Source organism: Hypanus sabinus, chromosome 3, assembly GCF_030144855.1.
Source record: "Hypanus sabinus isolate sHypSab1 chromosome 3, sHypSab1.hap1, whole genome shotgun sequence".
NCBI classification, from domain to species: domain Eukaryota; kingdom Metazoa; phylum Chordata; class Chondrichthyes; order Myliobatiformes; family Dasyatidae; genus Hypanus; species Hypanus sabinus.
The window spans coordinates 25226720-25253057 of NC_082708.1; the positions used below are offsets into that span (position 1 = coordinate 25226720).

The following is a 26338-nucleotide window of genomic DNA, read 5'->3' on the forward strand; positions in this document are numbered from 1 at the left end:
CTACAGATGTTGTGTCGAAATATGCTGACTGGTCTGGCGTGGCACAGGAATGTAAGAAGCGGCAGAGTATAATCAATTCTCTTTTTTTTTAATATACTTTTATTGAAGGGATGACACAATACAGAATACATAATGGATTACATTTTCCTCCATTTTGCTTTTATATCTTACCCCTAAACAAACCTCCCCTCACCCGCCCTCCCAGAACACACCATGGCAACTAACGTATTTACAATACAACAATTCACAAATACAAGTACAGACATTTCACAGCCATACCCCACACTACTTCAAGACGAAGGCCCACACACATCCACAACATGTCAGATGATCCAAAATGCACTCGTATTACAATTCATCAACCACCCCGTGAGGTAAACCAGATGCGTGTTAAAAGGGAGGCAACTTCCCAAGTACAATCAAGTGCCCCTGGCTAGTGGGTAATTCCTTGAGACTCCCAAAATATGACAAGAAAGAACTTGTTCACAGACCCCCTCAAAATGAATTTAATCTTCTCTAATTTCAGAAAAAATATTACATCCTCTAACCAAGCAGCAGCAGATGGGGGAGTGGCAGATTTCCAGACCAGCAAGATTCTCCCATTGTGTGAATAATTCTGCCTATTCCACATGGATATCCCTCTCTACCATTGAGAGTATATACATGAGGTGCTACCTCACCAAAGATACTCAACATCCTACTTCCCGCAGCTGCCATCGGGCAGGAGGTACAGAAGCCTGAAGCCCCACACCACCAGGTTCAGGAACAGCTGCTTCCCTTCTTGAACAAAATGGCACCACACTAATCACTCGCTCAGTGTAGTGTCTCTATGGCTACCATGGTCACTTTGCACTGTAATCAACATTCTTTTTTGGGGGGCGGGGGATTCTAATTGTGCTCTTGCAAAAAAGTGTGTAATTTATGCTGAATTTATGTTTTTCCTATAAATGCTACTTATCTCTTGCTACGTGCCTGTGATGCTGCAGCAAGAAAGATTTTCATTACACCTGCACTGATAAGCATCAAGACTCCAGTTTATTTATCACATGTACATCGAAACAGCAAAATGTGTCACTTATGTTAGCAACCAACAAAGCCTAGGTCAATTCAGTGACTTCTGGAGTCACGTCTGGCTCCGTGACTCAGAAGGGAAGGGGGAGAAGAGGCACACTGCGGTGATAGGGACTTCATTAGTTAGGAGGACAGACAATTAAATTGAATTGAACTGAATTGACTTTATTACTTGCCCACAAGTGTCGCACACAGTCCAGCCCCAACGTAGCATGTCCATGAGGCTCAGCAGAACCACACAGAATTCAACAAGCAACAACAGAACAACAGCAAAACCCTCCCTCTCACCCTCTCACGTACACATTCCCTTAGCCCCGTGACAAGCCAACTTCTTCACCTCCACCCTCCAGCAGACTCACACTCAGATCTGTCATGTAAGTCTAAAACATAAAAATAATTGAAAGCAAACACACAGAGCCAGGAATAACATTTCTAGTTTTGTTTTTACTTTAAGCGAGGTGTGCACTTGTGACATATGGCATGATGACATTTGCCATTTATTTACTTTTACATATAACCTGCACTGCCTTATGTAAACAACAAAGAAGGCCAAATCAAACAATATAATTATAATATAATGTAAATATTACTGAAATATTAAATACACAACAGGACTCATGGGATTTGACTTCCCCAGTGGGTTCACACAGATTTGCAGACTCGTCTCTGGCCAGCAGGCTTCAACTCCCAGACCTCTGATTTAACCATCAGGCCTTGATCCTCGGTATCAATTGCAGGACACATGCCGATCACCAAACATTACGACTTAAGCTCTGATCTCACCGATTCGCGAGCCCAGGTGGGTCATTGTTCCTTGTTCCTCCTCCTGCACCGAACTTGACTCTCGAGCAAGCACTTGTGCACATGACAGTAAAGTCTACTTTGATTTTGACTTTGGATCTTTCTCTTGATTATAGACAGTAACTGAACCTACGCTTGACTAGATAGTTTCAGATGTTCCAGCTGAAAAGATATGTAGATTCCCATCACAATCTCAAACAGCTAAGTTTGTGATACTTCCATCAGAACACCCCAGCCAAGAGAACAACATCCTTGCATTTACTTTACCAATCTTCACTAAGAAAGCTGTAAAGAGCTTTGGCCCAGTTAGTTTAATCTCTCCTCGTGGGACAAATTCTCCACTCCAGGAATCTGTCCACTTAACAAAATTCTGATGAGCTCAGTGGATCAGGCAGCATCTGTGGAAGGAAGTGGACAGTCTAATATAAGCTTAGAAAATCATGACTAGCATAGATAGAGCAGACAGCTGGAATCAATTCCTCAGGGTCGAAAGGTCTAATGGTAAACTGTATGCATTTGAGGTGAGAAGTGGGAAATTCACCAGAGTTGTGCAGGGCAAGTTTTCTATACAGCAGGTGTTGGGTGTCTCAAATGCGCTGCCAGGGTAGTGATGGAGACATATATATGATAAAAACATTCAGAAGGCTCGTCATAGGCACACAGATATGCAGAAAGTGGAGGCAAAATGCGTTCGCTTAATTAAGTGTCAATATTCAAGATTGTTGAAAGTCATTTCCAGTACAGAATTGCAAAGGAGAATGAAATGATTGTTCTCCAGTTCCAATGCAGCCCAAAAAAAACTACAATAAGATAAAGAACACTACAATAAAAAACAACATAATAAATATAAGTACATCAGATTATTTTTATATATAGATAGATTGTATGTCCAGAAAGTGATGCTAAGTATAGGAGTTTCTGGGGTGACTCTGACAGGAAACGATAAAGTAGTGGTGGTTGGGGGTGTGGAGGGGTGGGTTGGTGGGTGTATGTGTGGATCAGCCTTACTGCTTGGAGAAAGCAACTGTTTTTGAGTCTGGTGGTCCTAGCATGTTTGCTACATCACCTTCTCCCTGATGGGAGTGGAACAAACAGTCCTTGAGCAGAGTCGGTGGGATCCTTCATGATGCTACGGGTCCTTTTCTAGCATCTTTCCATATAAATGTCCTTGACGGTGGGTAGATTGGTACTGATGATGTGTTGTGCAGTTTTAACTACCCATTGAGGAGCCTTCCACTCTGCTACAGTGCAGCTTCTGTACCACGTAGTGATGCAACGAGCTAGGATGCTCTCTTCTGCAACATCTGCAAGGATGTGAGTACAGGTGTGCATAGTCCAGCTCTGTCCAGCTCTCTCCTCAGAAAGAAAAGGCAATGGTGCATTTTTCTGGAGGTGCAAAATCTGTTCTGGGACCATGAGAGGCCGTGCAAGATGTTCACTCCCAGGAGTCTGAAACTGCTCACAGGTGCTGCCGAGGTAAAGAGGGCTGTGAGTGGTAGGAGTTCTCCTGAAATCAATAACCACCTTCTTTGTCTTGTTGATATTGAGGAAGAGGTTACTTGCTTGGCAGAAGCCTCAAGCTCTTCCACCTCCTCTCCATAGGCCATCTCATCTTTGTTGATGATGAGCCCCACCACCGTTGTGTTGTCGGCGAACTTGACAACTTGGGTGTTTGGCCATGCAGTCATGTGTGAGCAGAATGTACAGCAATGGGCTCAGCACACGGCCTTGGGGGGAACTCGTGGCAGGATGAAGGGGAGGGAAGAGCCATTGTGTATGCTGACTATCTGGGATCTGTTAATAAGTCAACACCCAGCTGCACAGTGGAGTATCTAGACCAAAGAGTAGGAGTTTGTTCACCAAGGCCTGTAATTCAGGAGTAGTACTCTATAAGTGACTTTGTTTTCTAGGTGCGTCAAAGCCTGGTGCAGGACTGTTGCTAAGGCATCGTTGGCTTAATTATTTAACCTTCTAGGCCAAAGGGTTTGTTAATGTGTTGTATGTTCCATGACAAACCCTTCATCTTGACTGCAAGGGGAAAGGTTTAAAGAGGTGAGGGGAAGGGGTGGAACAAAGCTGCAAACATTAGCTGGATCAAGTTGAAGGGAGAAGACCATAAGAGTGGAGATAGCGACAAAATCTGATGCAGACATCTACTTTATTTTTTGTACAGTTGAATCCTTCCTTAAGAAAATTATATGGCGGCAAACCAGTTTCAGTTCCCACCGCTGCCTGTAAGGAGTCAGCATGCACAACTGCTCTTCCCTCCCCATCATCCTGCCATGAGCTCCCCCCAAGGCCGTGTGCTGAGCCCATGACCATGACCATGTGGGTTTCCTCTGGGTGCTCTGGTTTCCTCCCACAGTCCAAAGACACAAGGTTGGTAGGTTAATTGGTCGCTGTAAATTGTCCCGTGATTAGGCTCAGATTAAATCGGGGGATTGCTGGGCGACATGACTCAAAGGGCCAGAAGGGCCTATTCTATGCACATTCTCAATAATAAATAAATACTTAACATAACAAAGTGCCCAGCTTGCCACATCAGAGGTGACACACCACCATCAAAGACAGACTTTCCAGTACAGCAGACGGCATTGTCATTCTTCAGGGAAAGTGGCTCAGACCACAATCTGGAGCCTGGCTTTGATGTTTTTTTCCACAAAGCTCAAGGATAATCTTTTTTCAAACACATATTCTACTGCAGTCTTACTTTGGCCCATGCAATACGGTTGCACTATCTCATATTTTTGAGATAAGTGGACAGGTTTTTGGATGCTATCTATTATGGGGTCCGTGTTATTCTTAACAATGATAAGAATCCAAAAGCACAAAAGAGCTTTTGTTTTGCTTCTGTTGTCATGTGTTGCTATTAATAATGTTTAGAGAGAAAAAAGAAGTCACAGTGGGTCAATAGTTAATTGTTCACTGAGTCAACAAGTAGGAAGTGAGGCTCTGACTTCAAGAGGATGTAAGTCCCCTATAGGAAGTGAATTCTTCACCAATCCGAATGTGCTAATTAAAAACTGCAGAGACAAAGGACAAGAAGAAAAATATGTTTCTGCAACATCAAGTGATTGCCCGAGAGAAGGTAATTAGAAGAGCACCAATCATCAGCTTGGATCTCCCTCAAGGACTTGACCTGGTCCCAACACTCTGTCTGTCCCCACACTCCAGGCAGATCCAACAGTGAATACGTCTGAGCCTCTGTTTTTCTCTCAGACTGTATACTTGCTCGGACTCACTGAGACCCCGATCCGCCCTGCTCCCTACCCAAACGTTTCTCCAACTATAAGTTCTCTGTTCACTTCTACTTTCCATCTGGATGCACATCCCTTTGTTCATTCAGTCCGCCAATGAAAGACGACTGGGACAACCTGTCCTCCACTCAAAGTCACTGCAACAATTTACTCAAACCTGTACAACCAAACAAACCCCCCTCCTCATCCAAATCATTAACAGCCCATCAGAACCCCCCCATCTCATACCATCCCCTTCCAAAAACCCCAACTCCTCATCTGAACCAACCATCTAATATCTTCACTTTCAAATCCTCCAGCTCCCCATTCAAACCCCACACCTAATCCCTAGCTCCATATCTAAGCCCTTCAACTTCCCATTCAAGACTAACTCCCTCCAACAACCCACCTAATTCCCCCATCCAAACCCTCAACTCCTCATCCAATCCCCCATTCAAACCCCCCAAATCTCCATCCAAATGCCCTATCCAAGCCCACCATCTAACTCTCCCCCTTCCAATCCCTCTAACTTCTCATCCAAGCTTTCCATCCATCCAAACCACCTTGCACCTCCCAAACAATGTCTGCATCAAAACCACCCTCATCTAATCCCCCCATCCAACCAACACCTTCCTGCAAATCCGCATCCAATCCCCCATCCAAACTACTCCCCACTCCTCATCCTCCATTCACATTTCTCCACCTTCCCCCCCAACTTCCCCATTCCTTTCCCAAGGCAGCTCCTGTTCTCCATCCATGCTCTCCCCGCTCTCTGTTGGACTCTCCCCTCCCCCACGATCCCTGTGCTCTCCAATCCGACAATCGGATGCTGCCTCACCATTTCCCTGACATTTGTTTGGATTTCCTCCTCTCTGCTCATTGATTGCTCTTCCTGACTCTGCTGACGAGACTCGGTTTCATTCAGTGTTGCTGGGGTTGTCCGAAAGCTGCAGTGTGTGACTTTCACCCATGTTGCACCAAGCTCCCCAGGAAACCGTAACTAAGTACACACAACAATCAAAACACACATGTATCAGTCCGTGTTTCATCACGTTTCAGCACAACAAATATCAAAGTGTAAATGCATAAATTGTACAAATGTGATCACATGACCAGAAGTTTATTATACTGAAGTTTTTTCCTTTACTCATGGAGAGGGCAAATTGACACATCTGCATTCTCAATTAGCTGCATATATTTAGTTCATACACAGGCAGTAAAGCCAAAACCCATCCCTACATTTTCTTATTAGCTCAGTCACTGGGAATGAAGAATCGGTCTCACTGGCTTCGACTGAAAGCTTTGGGGGCTTGGGTGATGCAATATGTAAGGTGCTGCCTGGACTCGCTCCATGCAGAACAGCTTTAGAAATACACTCTGTGACTCACCTTCGACTGACTTGGCAGCACCGCACAGGATTCTGTTTACTTAGATATTGCTTCCCTCCAGTCATGCTGCACAGCCGCTTGCACAATATTCCATGATTGGTGCCTTCCCTAACTAGTTCAACACTGGTGTGTGTGTGTGTGTGTGTGTGTGTGTGTATGTGTGAACATGACAAATTCACATGACAAATGCATGTCCATGGTGATGTAGCCCATCCACTTCCAGGTCTGATGTGCTGTGCATTCAGAGAAGCTCTTCTTGCACACCGCTGTTGTAACATCTGGTTATATGAGATACTGTCAGCTCGAACCAGTCTGGCCATTCTCCTCTGACCTCTTTCATTAGCAGAACATTTTCGCCCACAGCACTGCCACTCACTGGATTTTTTTTTTTGTTTTTTGTACCATTCTCTGTAAACTCTAGAAAAAAGTTTTGCGTGAAAATCCCAGGAGATCCCAGCAGTTTCTGAGATACTCAAACCACCCCATCTGGCACCAACAATCATTCCATAGCCAAGGTCACTTCAATCACATTTCTTCCCCATTCTGATGTTTGGTCTGAACAACAACTGAACCTCTTGACTTCTAGGCATTGAGTTGCTGCCATGTGATTGGCTGATTAGATAGAGCATTAACATGCAAGTGTACAGGTGTCACTAATAAAGTGGCCACTGAGTGCATGTTGTGAAATTTGATGTTTTGTGGCAGCAGACATAAAATAATCACTATAACTTACAATAAAGATATAAAATAAATAGTGCAAAAAAGGTATAGCAGAGTAGTGTTCATGGGTTCGTGAACCACTCAGAAATCTGATGGCAGAGGGGAAAAACTGTTCCTAAATTGTTGAATGTTCAGCTTTACCTTGTACTGTCCAACAGCTATCCCACATCAGATTTGAAGTGGACGCAATTCATTCTCAACCCAATGCAGTGCCAACGAGAGAGCCACGTATTGAATTTCATCTGCTCTATATTGCTTTTGCAAAAAGTTTTCCAGGTTATTTTGTAATTTTTTTGGCTTTTTTTCCCAGACAAGTTTTCCTTCCTATCAGGCTAATGCTTCTACGTTCAAGTCAGACAGAGCAGGTACAATACACACAAAATGCTGATGGAACTCAGCAAATCTGGCTGCAGTAATGGAGGGAAATAAACAGTCAACGTTTCCCACCCCCTTCTGCTCTTTATCCCACTCTTGTTAGCCTCTCATCCCCTCTTTTCTTGTCCCCAGTTTTCATAAGCTGCCCATCTCCTTCTTCTGGTTCCCCACCTCCTGTTTATTTCCATGGTCCTCAAACTCTGCCTGCTGTCTAATGGATTGACACACAGATCTGTGTGGCTGCAATTAATTCTTCCTTTTCCCCAGATTAAACTTTGAATTTTTAACTTTTATTTATCGGATCTTAGAGGGGAACAGTTGTTACTATGTCACAATCTTAAGAAGTGGAAAGCAGCTTCCTGAGTCCAGCAATGGAAAGGGGAAAAAGTCGGAGGAAACACCAGCTTGGGCAGAATGTCTAGGAAATTCAATTAGAAGATAGACAACAACACGGTAACACTTGATGCTGCCTCTTCTGAGATGAAGTCGTTGCAAGAGAGTTTTCAATTTGTGCAGGAAAACATTATTTCCCTGAACTCTAAACTTATTTCCATGGTCCACTGTCTTCTCCTATTAGATTCCTTCCTTTTTGGCCCTTTACCCCTTGCGCATATCCCCTCTCAGCTGCTTAGATCATCCCCCCTCACGCTCTCCTGGTCTCACCTAACACCTGCCAGCTTCTACTCCCTTCCCTCTCCCACCTTCTTATTCTGGCTTCAGGTCGAGTTATTCCCAGGTTACAAGATGGCCTGCTCTTGTGAACTGTTTGGATTCCAAGCAGTTAGCTAGTCGCAAATGAGGCTACAAATTGAGTTCTACGCACCACTACAACCAGCAAAACCATCCCACCAGTTTCCCAAAGGCTCAAACACATGCACAGGTTGTCAGGCATTCGTAAACCAGAGAACACCTGTATATACCATGCATCCTACCGATGGTTATATTTCTGATTTACAGTATTAACAAGGTTCAAGCTTAAAGAATGTTTAATGTCATTTCCGGTACACTGGTGTAAAGGAGAATGAAATAGTTGTTACTCTGGATCCAACGCAGCACACAAAACAAAATTAGGATTAAAAGCACAATAAATCTAAGTGCATAAAATAACTTATACAGTGTAAATAGATTGATCGTAAAGTATGTCCATAAAGTAACACTAGGCACAGGAGTGTGTACTTAAGGTGACTCTGACAGGAAATGATAAAGTTGTGGCGTTGGGCTGAATTAGTGGGTGGAGGTGTCAAGCAGCCTTTCTGCTCAGTAACTGTTTTTAAGCCTGTTTGTCTTGGAGAGAATGCTATGTAGCCTTCTCTTTGATGGGAGTAGGACAAACAGTCCATGAGCAGGGAAGGTGTGATGTTACTGGCCCTTTTCCGGCACCTTTCTATAGATATGTTCTTGATGGTAATTAGACTGGTACCAGCAAAGCATTGGGACGTTTTGACTGCCCACTTTAGAGCCTTCCTTTCTGCCACAGTGCAGTTTCCGTACCATGCAGTGATGCAGCATGCTAGGATGCTCCCTACTGAACATCTGAGTATATGCATAATCCAGCCCTTTTTGGCCTCCTCAGAAAGAAGAGTCATTGTTAAGTTTTCCTGACTGTGGAAAATGTGTTCTGGGACCATGAGAGGTTGTGTGGGATGTGTCCTCCCAGGAGTTTGAAACTGCTGAGCCTCCAAGGTAAAGGAGGGTGTGAGTGGAGTGAGTTCTCCTGAAGTTAATAAACATTTACTTTCGCTAGTTGACATTAAGGTAGAGGTTATTTGCCTGGCACCAGGCCTCGAGTTCTTCCACCTCCTCCCTGTAGGCTGCCTCTTTGTTGGTGGTGATGAACCCTGTCACTGTTGTGCACCGGCGAACTGAACACTGGTGTTTGGCCGTGCAGTCATATGTGAGCAGAGAGTGCAGCAAAGAAGGTCCCAGAGGGTGTTAATACCCAGACTGTCAACCCTTTAAATTGCAGACTGAAGCTCACAAGCATTTGTCGCAAAGCCATTAAAAACAATAGTCCGTCTCACTCTCTACATTTAAAAACACATTTTTGAACTTTCCCTTTTCAGTGTAACCTGAATAGCAGCTCTGGTTAAATTACTCTCGGATGCTTTTCTCTGTAATGTGTGAACACAAAACACAATGATGTAACTTGAGATAAATTAAGATCATTTGCATTGCAAATATGTCTCATTTTTCTCCATTACGTTATTAGCACATGACACTGTCTAGTTTATTCTTATCCTTAAAGATACATCATTGTGGAGGTGAATGATGCTCGAGTTAACATTTTCCATACTTTTTCCGAGTTTCTTATGCATTTTGATGTCAGATGGATAACATGCATAGCCTAATGTTGCATACCTATTCGGGGTGATCTTGAGCTGGCTTGTAGGACATTGTTAAGGAGATAATCTGTTTTCTCTCCTTTATTTTCTACAGTAGGATACCTTGCACCCTGTCAGTCATCTTTCCCTGATGCATCATTACTGTAGCAAAGCTTTCTATTGATTTTCTGCAGTTATTAGGTGCCCTTTTCTGATGGCATCCCTAAAGAAAGGAAATTGATGTGGAGAACAATTCATCAATGTCATTGTATTTATAGCAACACAGTTTTACTGAAGTGCAAATGGATTGATTGCAGCATGTGAAGTTGGGAATAAAATATAATACAGATTAAGAAAAGATATCATCAATCCTCAAAGTCAGGAATCAAAATGTTGAACATGGTGTGACTCATGTCCTGAGCTTCAATTCAGGGAGTATTGTAGGAATGGCAGATGAGCTCAGGGCATGGATCAGCACATGGAAGTATGGTATTGTAGTCATTAGTGAGACTTGGTTGCAGGAGGTGCCAGACTGGCAGCTCGGTATTCCGGGGTTCCATTGTTTTGGTCATGACAGAGCAGGAGGGATTAAAGGAGGAAGGGTGATGTGACTACTCAGGGAAAATCTCATGGCAGTGCTCAATCGGGAGAGACTGGATAACTTGGCAAGTCAAGCATTATTGGTGGAACTGAGCAATAAGAAAGGTACAATGCTAATGGGGCTATTACATACAATGCAATTACAGTGCACCCAACGGTCCGCAAGATTTAGAAAAACAAGTTTGGAGCAAGATCGCAGTCCGGTGCAATGAACATAAGGTTGTGATAGGAGGTTATTTTAACTTTCCACATATTGACTGGAACTACCGTAAGATAAAAGGACTAGATGGGTAGAGTTTGTCAAATCTGTTCAAGAAAATTTCCTTAATCAACCCCAACGAGAGGGAGTGTGATTCTTGATCTCTTAATAGGGAATGAGACAGGGCAGGTGAGAGAAGTTTATGCAGGGGAATAGTTTGTATCTAGTGATCATAATGGCATTCGTTTCAAAGTAAATATGGAAAAAGATAGGTCTAGTCCAAGGTGTACTTGGTAAGTAGGAGGCCCTCAGAAGTGTAATTTTGAGAGTACAAAGCTTATATGTACCTGACAGGCTAGAAGATAAAGACAACAGGTTTAAAGAACCTTGGTTTTCAAGAGATATTGAGGCCCTGGTTAAGAAATAAAAAAGAAGGTGCATAGTAGGTGTAGGCAGGTAGGAACAGATGAGGTGCTTATGGAAGACAAGAAATACAAGAGACACTTACGAAAGAAATCAGGAGGGCTAAAAGAAGGCATGAGGTTGCCCTAGCAGACAAGGTGAAGGGGAATCCTAAGGGATTCTATAGATATGTTAAGAGCAAAAGGATTGCAAGGGACATGACTGGTCCTCTGGAAGGTCAGAATGTTAATCCATGTGTGGAGCCAAAGGAGATGGGGGAGATCTTAATTGAATCTCTTGCATCTGTATTTACTCAAGAGATGGACACAGAGTCTGTAGAAGTGATATAAAACGACATCAACTTCATGGACCCAATGCAGATTACAAAGGAGGAAGTGTTTGCTGTCTCGGGGCAAGTTAGGGTGGATAAAGCCCCAGGTGTTCCCTTGGACCCTGTGGGATGTGTCAGAATCAGAATCAGGTTTTATATCGATGGCATATGTCATGAAATTTGTTGAGGCAACAGTACAATGCAATATATCATACTAGAGAAAAAGCATGAATTGCAGTACAGTAAATATATATGGTATATAAATAGTTAGATTAAATAAGTTGTGCAAAAATAAAAATATAAGTAGTGAGGTAGTGTTCACGGATTCAATGTCTATTCAGAAATCGGATGGCAGAGGGGAAGAAGCTGTTCCCGATTCACTGAGTATGTGTCTTCAGGCTCCTGTGTCTCCTTCCTGATGGTAGCAATGAGAAGAGGGCATGTCCTGGGTGATGGGGGTCTTTACTGATGGATACCATCTTTCTGAGGCATCACTTCTTGAAGGTGTCCTGGATACTACAGAATCTAACGCCTGTGACAGAGCTGACTAAGTTTACAACACTTTGCACCTTATTTCATATTCAGACAGTGATGCAGCCAATTAGAACACTCTCCATGGAAACTTGCAAGTGTCTTTGGTGACATACCAAATCTCAAACTCCCAACAAAATATAGCCACTGTCTTGCCTTCTTTGTAACTGCATCAACATGTTGGATCCAAATTAGATCCTCAGTGATGCCGACAACTAGAAACTCGAAATTTCTCACTCTTTCCACTTCTGATCCCTTTATGAGGACTGGTGTGTGTTCTCTTGTCTTACCCATTCAGAAGTCCACAATCAGTTCTTTGGCCTTACTAACGTTGTGAAAAGCTGTTGCTGCAACGCCACTCAACTAGCTGATATATCTCATCACCATCTGAAATACTGCCAACAATAGTTGTGCAGTCGGCAGATTTATAGATTTGAGTTGTGCCTAGCCACACAATCGTGGGTGTAGAGAGAGGAGAGCGGAGAGCTAAGCACACCTTAAGGTGTGACAGTGTTGATGGTCAGTGAGGAGGAGATGTTATTTCCGATCCACAGATATTGTGCTCTTTTGGTTAGGAAGTCAATGATCCAGTTGCAGAGGGAGGTTCGAAGGCTCAGGTTTGGAGCTTTTCGATCAGAACTGTAGGAATATTTGTGCTAAATGCTGAGCTGTAGTCAATAAACTGCATTCTGGTATTAATATTGTTCAGGTGATACAAAGCTGTGTGAAGAGCCAATGAAATCACATCGACCGTGGACCTAATGTGGCTGTAGGCAAAATGCAGTGGGTCCAGGTCCTCGCTGAGACAGGAGTTAGTTTCAGACAAAATTGATCTCTCAAAGCACTTCATCACCATAGATATGAGTGCTACCAGATGGTAGCTGTTAAGGCAGCTCCGCTTGGGCACTGGTATGATTGTTACTATTTTGAAGCAGGTGGGAACTTCCGACTATAGCAATGAGAGATTGAAAATGTCTTTGAGCACCCCCGTCATTTGGTTGCTACATGTTTTCAAAGCCCTACCAGATGCTCCATCCCGGCCTGTCACTTTGAAAGGTAGCCTGACGTCGGCCCTGAGACACAGGGTCACCGGGTGCTGCAGCGATCCTCGGTGCTGTAGTTTTATTCTCCCTTTCAAAGTGTGAATGAAAGGTGTTGATCTCATCTCGGAGTGAAGCATGCTGTTAGGTTTCGCTTTGTAGGAAGTGATGTCCTGCAAACCCTGCCAGAGTTGGCGTGCATCCAGTTCCATCTCTAACCTCATTCAGAACGGTTCCTTTGCTCTTGAGCTAGCCCTCACTTAAGTTGTACCTGGTTTTCTTGTATAGTCCTGGGTCGCAAGACTTGAATGCCTCAGATCTAGCCCTCAGCAGATCACAAACCTCCTGGTTCATCCACAGCTTGTCATGTCATGTCTACCCAATCGTGTAGAGTTTTTCGAGGAAGTTACCAGGAAAGTGGATGAAGGCAAGGCAGCGGATGTTGTCCACATGGACTTTAGTAAGGTACTTGACAAGGTCCTGCACGGGAAGTTGGTCTCGAAGATTCAGTAGCTCGGCATTCAAAATGAGGTAGTAAATTGGATTGGACATTAGATTTGTGGGAGGAACCGGAGAGTAGTAGTAGATGGTTGCCTCTCTGACTGAAGGCCTATGACTAGTGGAGTGCCGCAGGGTCCTTTGTTGTTTTTCATTTATATCAGTAATCTGGATGATAATGTGGTTAATTGAATCAACAGATTTGCAGATGACACCAGGTTGGGGGTGTAGTGGCAGCGAGGAAGACTATCTGAGTTTGTGGAGGGATCTGGACCAGCTGGAACAATGAGCTGAAAAATGGCAGATGGAATTTAATGCAGACAAGTGCAAAGTATTGCACTTTGGTAGGACCAGCCGGGGTAGGTCTTACACTGTGAACAGTAGGGTACTGAGGAGCGCTGTAGAACAAAGGGATCTGGGAATGCAGGTCCATAATTCATTGAAAGTGGCGTCACAGGTAGATTGAATCATAAAGAAACCTTTTGGCACATTGGCCTTCATAAATCAAAGTATTGCATACAGGAGTTGAGATGTCATGTTGAAATTGTATATGAGGTTGGTGAGGCCTAATTTGGAGTATTGTCTGCAGTTTTGGTCACCTACCTACAGGAAAGATACAAATAAGTTAGAAAGAATGCAGAGAAATTTTACAAGCATGTTAACAGAACTGGAGGACCTGAGTTATAAGGGAAGATTGTATAAGTTAGGACTTTATTCCTTGGAATGTAGAAAACTGAGGGGAGAATTGATTGAATTATACAAAATCATGAGTTGTATAGATAGGGTAAATGCAAGCAGGCTTTTTTCACTGAGGTTGAGTGGGACTATAACTAGAGGTCATGGGTTAAGGATGAATGGTGATTTGTTAAAAAGGAACATGAGGGGAAACTTCTTCACTCAGAGGGTCGTGAGAGTGTGAAACCAGCTGCTGGTGCAATTGGTGCACACAAGCTCAATTTCAATTTTTAAGAGGTTTGGATAAGTACATGGATGGTAGAGGTAAGGAGGGCTATGGTCTCAGGCCAGACCAATGCAGTAGGCAGTTTAAATGGTTCAGCATTGGTCTAGATGGGCTGAAAGGCCTGTTTCTGTGCTTTCCTTTTCTCTAGCACAGAATATAGAAAAATATAGCACAAACCAGGATGTCCTGTTTTATTTTTTTTTAAACTGGCTTTTAAAATCTCAGTTTTAAAGTGGTGTAGCTAAACTAGGAGAAATGCACTTAATACATAGTTCATCTCCAGACAACAGATAATGAGGCACCAATTTTGTTTGATCAAGGAGACGCTCTTAAAGGATTACGTAAGTTATGCTTTCAGTATGAGGCATCAGACTACCTCTGTTTTTTTTGCTTCAGTTCTCAGCAAATAACGGGAAATTCCTGTGGTAGAAGAGCTTAACATACAAGGGGAGCTTCAAGTGGTGGAAGAAGTCCAAAAGACAGCCACAGATTAGTCCGTAGGGGTGAATCATGCTCAAAAAATGAGTGGATTTAAGGGAGGCAGGTTAGCGTGTGTGGCTAATGCATTCCCAGGAGGCTGGTTAATGATTCAAGTTTTACAGTAAGAGAGGGGGATTTGTATACATCCTCTGTCATAGGTGAAATTCTGGCTGCCCGTCAGCGATTTTCAGCATCAGAGTCAGGTTTATCACTGACATATGTGCAAGAAATAAAACTTCTGTAAGTCACAAAAATAAGTAAATTCATTGGTTCATGGACTGTTCAGAAATCTGATGGGAGGGGAAGAAGGGGTGTGTGTGTGTGTGTGTGTGTGTGTGTGTGTGTGTGTGTGTGTGTGTGTGTGTGTGTGTGTGTGTGTGTCCGCGTGTGTGTGTGTGTGTGCGTGTGTGTGTGTGTGTGTGTGTGTGTGTGTGTGTTCTTCAGGCCCCTATACCTCCTCACTGACGGCAGCAATGAGAAGAGGGCATGCCCCACATGTTGTGAGGATCTTTTGTGAGGATCTTTAATGATAGATGCCGATTTCTTGAAAATCCCTCTCTTGAATAAGTCCCAACAGCTGAACAGAGGCGGTGGAGAAACTATCCTTGTTAACTATCCTTGAGATAAAGTGATCTTTGTTGCATTTCACTCAAGGAGCAATGTCTTCAATGGGTCATTCCCAAATACTGATATCACGATGCTTATTCCACTCTTAGTGGCACTGAGGCTGTGTGGGCCTGCTCCAGGCTTTGTGACTGCGAGCTCCGCAATGTTTTATTCCACTGTGTGATAAACTGAGACTGTTGCTCTGGGCCTGCCCCGGCTACTCCAGGCTTCGTGTCTATGGACTCATTTTCCTTCTGAATGCTGTTGTTTCCTTCTATTGTTTGCATGATTTATGTTTTTTTTCTCTCTCTCTCTGCATTGGGAGTTTGTTGGCCTTTTTTAAGGGGTTCTTTCAGATTTCTTGTTTTGTGGCTGCCTGTAAGGAAACAAATCTTAAGGCTGTATAATTCACACATACTTCAATAATAAGTGTAGTTTTGACTTTGAACTTTGATTGTTAACCAACTAAAGTCCACCGTCACATAAAATGCCCTTCACTCTCAGTATCAGGCATATGGTCTCCGGTTTTTGATGCAAACTGATGAAACAATAATTTTAACTTGAAAAGTAAAGGGGAGATCTTATTCAACCATACGTTACCCAACAGAACACAAGAAATGGAATATTACCTTAAATTTCAGGAGTCAGGCAGGGGATCGTAGGTTCAATTCCTAAAGTACATGTGGTTCTGATATCAGGAAATTTTCTGATAACAGATCTCTGAACAGGTGGTATCATATGACATACTGATATCAGGACATGAGCTGTTACATATATATTGCACTTTGGGATAATGTATACAAATTTTTTTGATTTGTATTCAGTATGTGAACTTTGATAATAGATGTACTTTGATTACTATTTTCACATTAATTAAACATACCATTAACAAGATTTTAGAAATACGAAAAAATTTGCTGAAAAATCTAACAAAAGTCATGTCTGGAGTTCACCGTTATGGGTTAATGAAACTTTATACAAGTTCTTTGCTATTTTCTGCAGGACGTATTCTCCTTCATGCTTCAGTGTTGCGATGAGATTTACTGGTTTCCAGGGCATATTGAATATTAACAGACATTTTCCACCACTATAGCATCAATTATAAGAAACATCAAATTCAAGTAAGTTCCATGTAAATCATTCCTTCTCAAACTGTCTTTAAAACAGCATCCTGCGCCTCAGATTAATTTTTTTCTCTGAGAGAAAGCTCCTCTGCTAGTGTGGCACTTTCTTAACACACTAACGTGCCATATTGTCTTTAAATGAGCTTTAAATATCAGTAAGGTTATCAATATGAATTAGAGAGAAGGCTTTGGCAATAAGTACTTAAATTATTCTAAAATACTCAGTACTTCTATACAGGCAACGCAGAGATGCTCTCAAGTGGTAAGTCTGAGCTTCCGTTGATGGTTTGGATCTCTGCCTGCAGCAGAGCTTCGAGTGAAATAACAATTTTGGTGATGTTCTAAGCCCAAGAGATTCTGCAGATGCTGGAAATTTTGAGAAACGCACACAAAATGCACAGGGAAACTCAACAGGTCAGGCAGCCACTACGGAGAGGAATAAACAGTTGACACTCTGGGCCGAGAGCCTTCATCAGGACCTGTCCTGTTTCTGCTTCTTGTTGCCCTTGTCATTGAAGTGGAGATCACACTGAAGGTTGGGATGCTGTGGAAACCTTGCTCAGTAGATGAAGACAGTGTACATGATACACTGGGGGTGAAATAAGTGAACGATTAAGGTAGTGAGGCCAGGTTTCATTGGTCCTCCCTATTTGGCCATGAGGTGATACTGATGAACTGCCCATTTGAACCAAAGTCAAAGTCAAGTTTATTGTCATATGCACACATATACGTATGCATAGGTCCAGCAGGATCATGGGCACATATAAACATAAATTATTCATGAAAGAACCCAACAGAAACAAAACAAAAACAAGGTGTGTTGAAGTGCAAAATGGTCATAGTGGTGCAATACTTGGGTGGTTATTAAGGTTTGCAGGTTGGTTCAAGAGCAGAATGGTTGAACAGAACAAAATGTTCTTCAGCCTGGTGGGGTAGGACTTCAGTCTTCTGTACCTCCTGCCCAATGGTTGCTGCAAGAAGATGGCATGGCCCAAAAAATGCAAAAGTAAGGCTGTAATGCTGAGGCTTTATACGGCATTGGTCAGACTGTACTTGGGGTATTGTGAGCAGCTCTGGGACCTTTATCTAAGAAAGGGTGTGCTGGAATTGAAGAGGGTCCAGAGAAAGTTTCCAGGAATGAAAGGGTTAACATATGAGGAGTATTTGATAGCTCCGGTCCTGTATTCGTTGGAGCGTAGAAGAATGAGGGAGGATCTCACTGAAACCTATCAAATACTGAAAGGCCTAAATAGAATTGATGTGGAGAGGATGCTTCCTATAGTGGTGAAGTCTAGGACCAGAGGGCACAGCCTCAGAATAGAGGGACATCCATTTAGAACAGAGATAAGAATATATTTCTTTAGCCAGAGGGAGGTGAATCTATGGAATTCATTGCCACAGACAGCTGCGCTGGCAAAGTTATTAGATATATTTAAGACGGAAGTTGATACAAGGGAGATAAGAATAGATGTCATGCGAGTTTTTTTCAACAGTGGCTTTCTCTTTGCGACTGGTGAAGCACCTGTTATGCGCAGTCTCTCCCATCTCAGCCACTGAAGCTTGTAACTCCTCCAGAGTTGTCAGAGGCCTCTTGGTTGGCTTCCGCACTAGTCCCCTTCTTGCACGATCACTCAGTATTTGAGGACGGTCTGCTCTCGGCAGATTTACATCTGTTCCATATTCTTTCCATTTCTTGATAGCTGACTTAACTGTACTCCAAGGGGTATTCAGAAACTTGGACATTTTCTTGTATCTATCTCCTGACATGACAATAACCTTTTCGCCGAGGTGTTTGGAGTGTTCGTTTGTCTTCATGGTGAAGTTTTTGCTAGGATACTGACTCACCAGCTGTTGGACCTGCGAAATACAGGTATATTTTTATTACAGTCAATTGAAACACCTTGACTGCACACAAATCTCCAAAACCAGATCTCCATTTTACTAATCATGTGACTTCTAAAACCAGTCGGCTGCACCAGTGATGATTTGGTGTGTCATGTTAAAGAGGATGAACACTAATGCAATCAATTACTTTGTGTTTTATAATTTAGATCACTTTGTAGAGATCTGTTTTCGCTTTGACCTGGAAGTCTTTTTCTGTTGATCAGTCTCAAAAAAAAGCCAAATTAAATCCACAGTAATTCAATGTTGTAAAACAATTTCTATAGGGACTGTATGTAATTTGATAATACATTTACCTTGAACTTTTAACTTGTGAACGTGCAGTGGGTGGTGAGAGTACTTTCTTACTGCTGGCATGCAGGGGATCTCCAGGTTATCAAATCCCTTGGACATTCAAAATATTTGCAAGTCAAAATAGTGTGTGATTTAAAAAAAAACTTACTTTCATGTCTGACATTTCATGATCCTAAGTTCACTCAAAACAGTTTACATCTAATAAAGCACTTTCAATTGTGTTTTCACCTGCTGCCAGTAAGGAGTTTGTACCTTTGTGACTGGATGGGTTTATTCCAAGCATTCTGGTTTCCTCCCACAGTCCAAAGATATACCGGATAATAGGTTAATTGGTCAGAATAAATTGTGCTGTGATTAGACTAGGATCAAATCAGGGGATTGCTCTGCAGCATGGCTCGAAGGGCCAGAAGAGTTTATTCCACAGTGAATCGCAATAAAAAAATTAATAAAATTAATAATACTGGAACTGAGGCAGCCAGCTTGTGTACAACAATCCCTCAGAAATTGCAATGAATAAATTATTGACTGTTTTGAATGTTATTAATGGATGTATAGCTCCCAGATAACTGCAGATAGTACGCTCTTTAAATAATGCCTTCGACCTTTAATATCCATGCAAGAGGCTTAGTTTTGCCTCAGTCAGGGATAGCACTTCAGCCGGTGTGGCGCTTTCATGGTGACACACACTTTAAACATCTATATTCAGGCTTCTGAGATCAACACTTGAACTGCAGCCTTCGCATTCAGATATCTCTCTCCCACCCCACCTTCCATGAACACACCAACCCTCCTCTCTCCTCTGACACCACCAGCTCTCTTTCCCTCTCTGATCCCAGCTTTCATCACTGTCAGTGCCAGTTCCTATGACCCTGGACAACTTCAAACTACTAATTGCATGACCTCTGGCTTCATCTCCAACCTGGACCTTGACCGGCTGCACCTCGAGGCCAAGACTTTATGCATCGCTGCTGGACATCGAGCTCTTCTTCTGTCACCTCCAAGCCTGTTTCACACTCCGTGCTGACGACCCTACTCCCATCTGCAGCCCTGCTCTTCTTCTTGGACATCCTAATCTGGTTCTCTGCCTGCGCTGGATCTTTTCATCTCTTATTGCCGACAAGACATCAACCGTCTTGATTTCAGCACTCCTCTCGCCTCCTCCAAATTTATCCCTTTCGAACGCAGTGCCCTCCACTCTCCCCACACTAATCACAACAGTACCATCAAACCATCTGACAGAGGGGATGCTTTTCTCCCTTGCTGAGGTCAGACAACAACTCTCTGCCACCTACCGCTCAAGGAGGACCCCAGTCCACACCATCAGGAAACCATCTCCAACTCCACCACTGACCTCATGCACTCTGGAGAACTCCCACCCACTTCACCAAGCTCATAGTTCCCTGACCCCACACTGCTCATTTCTACCTCCTACAAAAGATCCACAAACCTGACAGTCCGGGTAGGCCCACTGTCTTTGCCTGCTCCTGCCCGCTGAACTCATGGTTTTATATCTCAATTCCATTCTATCCCCCTTGGTTCAGTCTCTTCCCACCTACATCTTCTCATGCCCTCGATCTCCTTGGTACCTTTCAATTCCCTGGCTCTGACTGCCTCATCTTCACCATGGATGTTCAGCCCCTATACACTTCTATCACCCATCAGGGAGGCCTCAAAGCCCTCCACTTCTTTCCTGGCAAAAGAACCGACTAATGCCCCTCTGCCACCACCCTCCTCCATCTGGCAGCACTGGTCCTTACCCTGAACAAATTTTCCTTTGGTACTTCCCATTTTCTCAGAACTCGAGAGGTAGCCACAGGCACTCGCATGATGAGGGCCCCAGCCATGCCCACCTCTTCATCAGCTATGTAGAGCAGTCTATGTCTGAAGCCTTCCTCGGTTATACTCCCCAACTCCTCCCGCATTATATTGATGTCATCAATGACTGCGTTGGTGCTGTTTCACGCACTCATGCTGAGCTTGTCAATTTCATCAATTCCACCCTACCCATAAATTCACTTGGTCCATCTCTGACACCTCACTCCCTTTTCTCAGTCTCTCTGTTTCCATCTATGGAGATAAACTGTCAACCAACATCCTTTATAACCTACCGATTCCCACGGTAATCGCGACTAAACCTCTTCCTACACTGTATCCTGTAAGAATGCTATTCACTTTTCTCAGTTTCTTCACCTTCTCTGCATCTGTTCCCAGGATGTGGCTTTCCGTTCCAGGACCTCAGAGAAGTCCTCCTTCTTAAAGAACAGGGTTTCCTCCCTCCACCATCGATGCTGCCCTCATCCATCCCTCTATCTCCTGTACACCTGCGCTCGCCCCATCTTCCTGCTGCCATAATAGTGATAGAGTCCCTTTTCTCCTTTGCACCCAAAACATCATCATCCACCACTTCTACCATCGCCAGCATCTAATTACATCTTTATCTCCCCCCACCTCTCCACTTTCCACAGGGATCGCTCCCTCTGTGATTCCCCTGTCTATTCGTCCTTCCCCACTAATCTCCCTCTAGGCACTTATCCCCGCAAGCAGCCTGAGTGCCACACCTGACCGTACACCTCCTCCCTCACCTCCATTCAGGGCAAAAACAGTCCTTCCAGGTGAGGCAACACTTCACCAGCAAATTTGCTGGTGTTATCTATTTTATCTGGTGCTCCCGATGTGGCCTCCTCTGCATTAGAGAGACCTGCTATACTTAAATTGGGGAACGACTTTGTCAAGCACCTCCACACCATCCACCACAAGCAGGACTTCTAGGTAGCCAAGTAATTTAACTTCTATTCCCATTCCAGTTCTAACATGTTGATCCATGGCCTCCTCTTCTGGCAAAATGAGGCCACCCTCAGGGTAAGAGGAACAGCACACTATATTCCATCTGGCTACCCTCCAATCTGACGACATAAATATCAATTTCTCCTTCCAGTAACAAGTTCCCCCACCCCTTCCTCTATTACTCTTGACCTTTCACCTTCTCACCTGTCTATTACGTCACCCTGGGTCTCCTCTTCCTTCCCTTCTTCTATTGTCCACTCTCTTCTCCTATCAGATTCTTTCTTCTCCAGCCCTTGATCTTTTCCGCCCATTCGGCTTCACCTATCACCTTCCAGCTAGCCTCTTTGCACTCCCCACCTTTTTTATTCTGGCAGCTTCCCCCCCTTCCTTCTCAGTCCTGATGAAGGGTCCCAGCCTGGAACATCAACTGTTTACTCTTTTACATAGATGCAGCGTGACCTGCTGAGTTCCTCTAGCGTTTTGTGTGTGTTACTTTGGATTTCCAGCATCTGCAGACTTCCTTATGTTTCAGATACAAGATTTTTACCTATTGAACCATGGCTGACTTGGAGAGAATCTTCATGATGTTCCTAAGCATCTGCTGACCTTGTTTTTTTTTCCGGATGGCAGGAAAGGAAAATTTTGAATGTTCTGTCAAATAATCTTAACATTCAGTGAGCATCAACATCAATCAAACCAGATCATATTGGATTTCGAGTATGTTGTGGGATTTCTAACATATTGTTGTGGCTTATCCAGGCAAGTGGAGAATATTGTGTGTTTGCAGTTTCAAAGTTCAAAGTAAATTTATTATCAAAGTGCATATATGTCACCATATACCACTCTAAGATTCTTATTTATTTATTAAGATGCAGCACAAAATAGGCCTTTCGAGCCAAACCACCCAACAGTCCCCCAATTTAATCCTTGCCTAATCATGGGGCAGTTTACAATGACCTGCCAACCGGTACATCTTTGGGCTGTGAGAGAAAACCGGAGCGCCTGGAGGAAACCCACATGGTCACAGGGAGAACGTACAAACTCCTTATAGGCTGCAACGGGAATAAAACATGGGTCACTATGCTGTAAAGCTACCACTACGCTACCAAGTAATGTTTCCACATAGAATTGTGCTGACAGGGGAGGTGGTATAAGCCGATAGGATTGCAACCTTTAAGACGGATTTGGACAGACACAGACAGGCAGAGAAGCGAGGGACAGAGACCGTGTGTGGGCAGATTGGCATCATGATCAATGGCAATGCTGTGGGCCTGTTTCTTTGCTGTACTGTTCTATATTTTCTGGTTCCCTGCTCAGACCGGTTACAATTCTGTAATCCAGAAGGTAAAGTATCCACATCTTTAAAAAGTTACTTTGTATTTAGATATTTTTGTCACTGCTTACATGGGTGAAATTGAGCAAGAGTCCTTGGCAGACATTTCAAGAAAAACATCCTTAAAAATTTGCCTAGCCTAAACTACAAATCACTTACTTGTTGGAATCTTAATGACACTTTGACTTGAGACATTAGTGAAATGTGACCTGGATTCTGTCTCACATTTTCCATTCACCTCATTCTAGGGGAGGAATCGATGAGCATCTTTACCAGACCCCCAATTCATCAGCTTACCTCACAACCCACCTTGTCAATAAATGATGAAAGGGAGATTCGCTGACCTGAATACAAACTCCAGGGAACCAAAAGGTTTAATAAATCTCACAATGACTTCTAAAAGACAAACTGAGGATTAATTACCTGGCTTGTTTCATTGGGAGAAGAAGAGGAGATGTTCCTTCAGAGCCACCCCTCTGTCATCAAGATGCACCACCAATTAATTGAATGTGGCAACACACAAAACAAAGAGCAAGTCTGTGGATTTCCAACATCTGCAGAATTCCTTGTGTTAATGAATTATATGTGACCATCACCAGTACTGTACCTCTCCAGGTATTGCAAAAGTCACTCTTCCTGGGACGTAGAAAAGAATTTCTGAACTGAAGATGAAATTGGTCTGGGTGCTGCTATCTGCAGGATAGACACTGTCTCAGGCTTACCAGGATATTTTTGTTTTTGTTTGCTTTCGGGTTGTAACTTCAAACAGAGGCAAAGAAAGAAAGCGAGAGCATGACGGGAAGTAAGGAAATAGTCTTCCCCTGCCCCAACAGCTCCACGACAGAATTGGATAGAGTTGGTGATTAGAGGGTCTGAGTAAAATCCACAGTCAATTTGGATTGGCAACAACATCTCCCCCATGATCTCCATCAGCACAGGTGTACCACAAGGCAGTGTGTTTAGCCCCATGTTTTACTTGCATTATGCTTATGACTGTAAGGCTAAGCTCAGCTCCAATGCCCTATTCAAGTTTGCTGACAAACCACTGCTGTAGGCCAAATCAAAGGTGGTGATGAATCAGCATGTAAGAGGGAGGTTGAAAATCTGGCTGAGTGGTGCCATAACAACAATCTCTTACTCAATGTCAGCAAGACCAATGAGCTGATCATTGACATCAGGATAAGGACACCAGAGGTCCAAGAGTCATTCCTCGTTGAAGGATCAAAGATGGAGAGTGTCAACAACTTTAAATTCCTTGGTGTTATTATTTTGGAGGACCTGTCCTGGGCCCAGTAAGTGCAATTACAAAGAAAGCACAGCAATGCCTCTACTTCCTTAAGAATTTGCAGAGATTCGGCATGACCTCTTAAACTTTAATAAATTCTATTGACATGTGGTAGAGAGTATATTGACTGGCTGCATCACAGTCTGGTATGGAAACACTAATGCCTTTGAATGAAAAATGCTACAAAAAGTAGAGGATACAGCCCAGTCAGTCACGGGTAAAGCCCTCCCAACCACTGAGCACAGCTACATAAAATGCTGTTGCAGGAAAGCAGTGTACCCCCTTTTTACTGGGCATCTCTGGAAATGCAGCTCGTCAGCCTCCATCTAACAGCCACTGGACTCTGAGGCGAGAAGCCCACCTTTCTCAGGTTCCATACATCTACGGTTTATACGACTTTGATCCCACCAAACCCGTAAGGGTGGGATGTCTTGCCCGCCCAAACCCCAGAATGCTGCCCCCCTGTAGTCGCCCGTCAGCAAGAAATAACAGGTCATATGATTATAAAGAAAATATATTTATGAAAGTTAGCTTAACCAAAGAGTTATTAAAGAAAGAAAGAAGAAAGCAAAAAGAGCCCATTATAATTAAACAGTCAAATATGCTCATTAATTGGAGCTCATCTTGAAGTTGTCTGTAACTCACACACTGGACACCCAGTCTGCATGAAAGCACACACTGCCTTCCGAATGTCACCGAAATCCATCTTGAACAAACAGGCTCTCCCACGGGAGTGTTGATCCTTCCTCCTTGAAGCCATTCATCTCCACTAAGCACCCTGTGCAACAGGGATGGCATCCTCAGCCATCTTCCCTCCTGTCCTCTCCCAACTCCCACCCCCCCTCCAAAAAGGACCTCAACCCACACCAAAGTACAACACAAAACCTCTCCACACAGCACTCTCTACAACGCTCTTCCCAATTCCACCATCTTGATTGGCTGACACTACATTCCCAAAATGAACAACAAAGCCCCTTATCTCAGCTCAATGCCAATCAGGCTGAAAACAGAACTTTCTGCTCTAACAGAACTGTTAAAACGAAATACCTACAGCACAGCAGTAAAGATCTTAATCAGGGTGTTACAGCAGCATTCACTGTCAGGAAGCCCCACCACCCAAGACATGCTCTCTTTTCCCTGTTGACATCATGAAGAAGGTATATGAGTCTCAGGACTCATACCACCAGGTTTAAGAAGAGTTACTACCCCTCAGCCATCAGGCTCTTGAACCAAAGGGAGTAATTTCACTCAACTTCACTCCACTAGCCCCATCATTGAAGTGTTCCCACAGCCAATGGACTCACTTTCAAAGACACTTCATCTCATGTTCTCGATATTATTGCTTAGTAATTCATTATTACTGTTGTTATTATTATTTCTTTCTTTTTGTATTTGCTCAGTTTGTCGTCTGCACTCTGATTGAACATCCAGACTGGGCAGTCTTTCGTTTATTCTGTTATGGTTCTTATTCTATAGATTTATTGAGAATGCCTGTAAGAAAATCAATCTCTGGGTTGTATATGGTGACATATACATACTTTGATAATAAACTTACTTTGAACTCTGAATGTTGAACTTTGAACTTGCTCAATTCTAATTTCCACTGAGGTGAAAGAAAAGCCAAACATCAGAGTGTAAAATGGGTGGCCAGGTACATCCAGTCAGTTTCCTGCCACACAGCATTACCTCCCAAGAATCTACTACCCTATTAAAAACAGGATTGAGGTAAATTTTTGTGTAAATATTTTTATATTAGATGAATGAGATAGGTTGGCCTTGCCTGAATATAAATTGGGACCCATGGCACAAAATGTGTATATTTTTCTTTAAGTGTGGTTATTCTCACTATTTATACAATGGGAACCCTTAGTACATAGAGTGTATATTTTTATTGGTGGAGGGTATTACTTACTATTTATCCAATAGGAACAGTGGGTGCAGTTGGTCAGTAGAACCAGCTTTTTGCAAGAAACAAGGAAAACATTCAGTCTCCGGAAGCACAGCAGAGATTCCCAGCCAGAGAAAACTGGACTATGAGGCAAAACTGAATCATTTT

General features: G+C 43.2%; 1 long non-coding RNA gene across 1 annotated transcript; it reads left to right on the top strand.

Annotated features, from left to right (window-relative positions):
• The first annotated feature begins 1538 nt into the window (after window positions 1-1538).
• LOC132390725 (uncharacterized) lies at window positions 1539-25730 on the top strand. Its single transcript, XR_009510990.1, has 3 exons — window positions 1539-1870; window positions 16563-16681; window positions 23246-25730. It is a non-coding gene; the product is annotated as an uncharacterized LOC132390725 (long non-coding RNA).
• The last annotated feature ends 608 nt before the right edge of the window (window positions 25731-26338 follow it).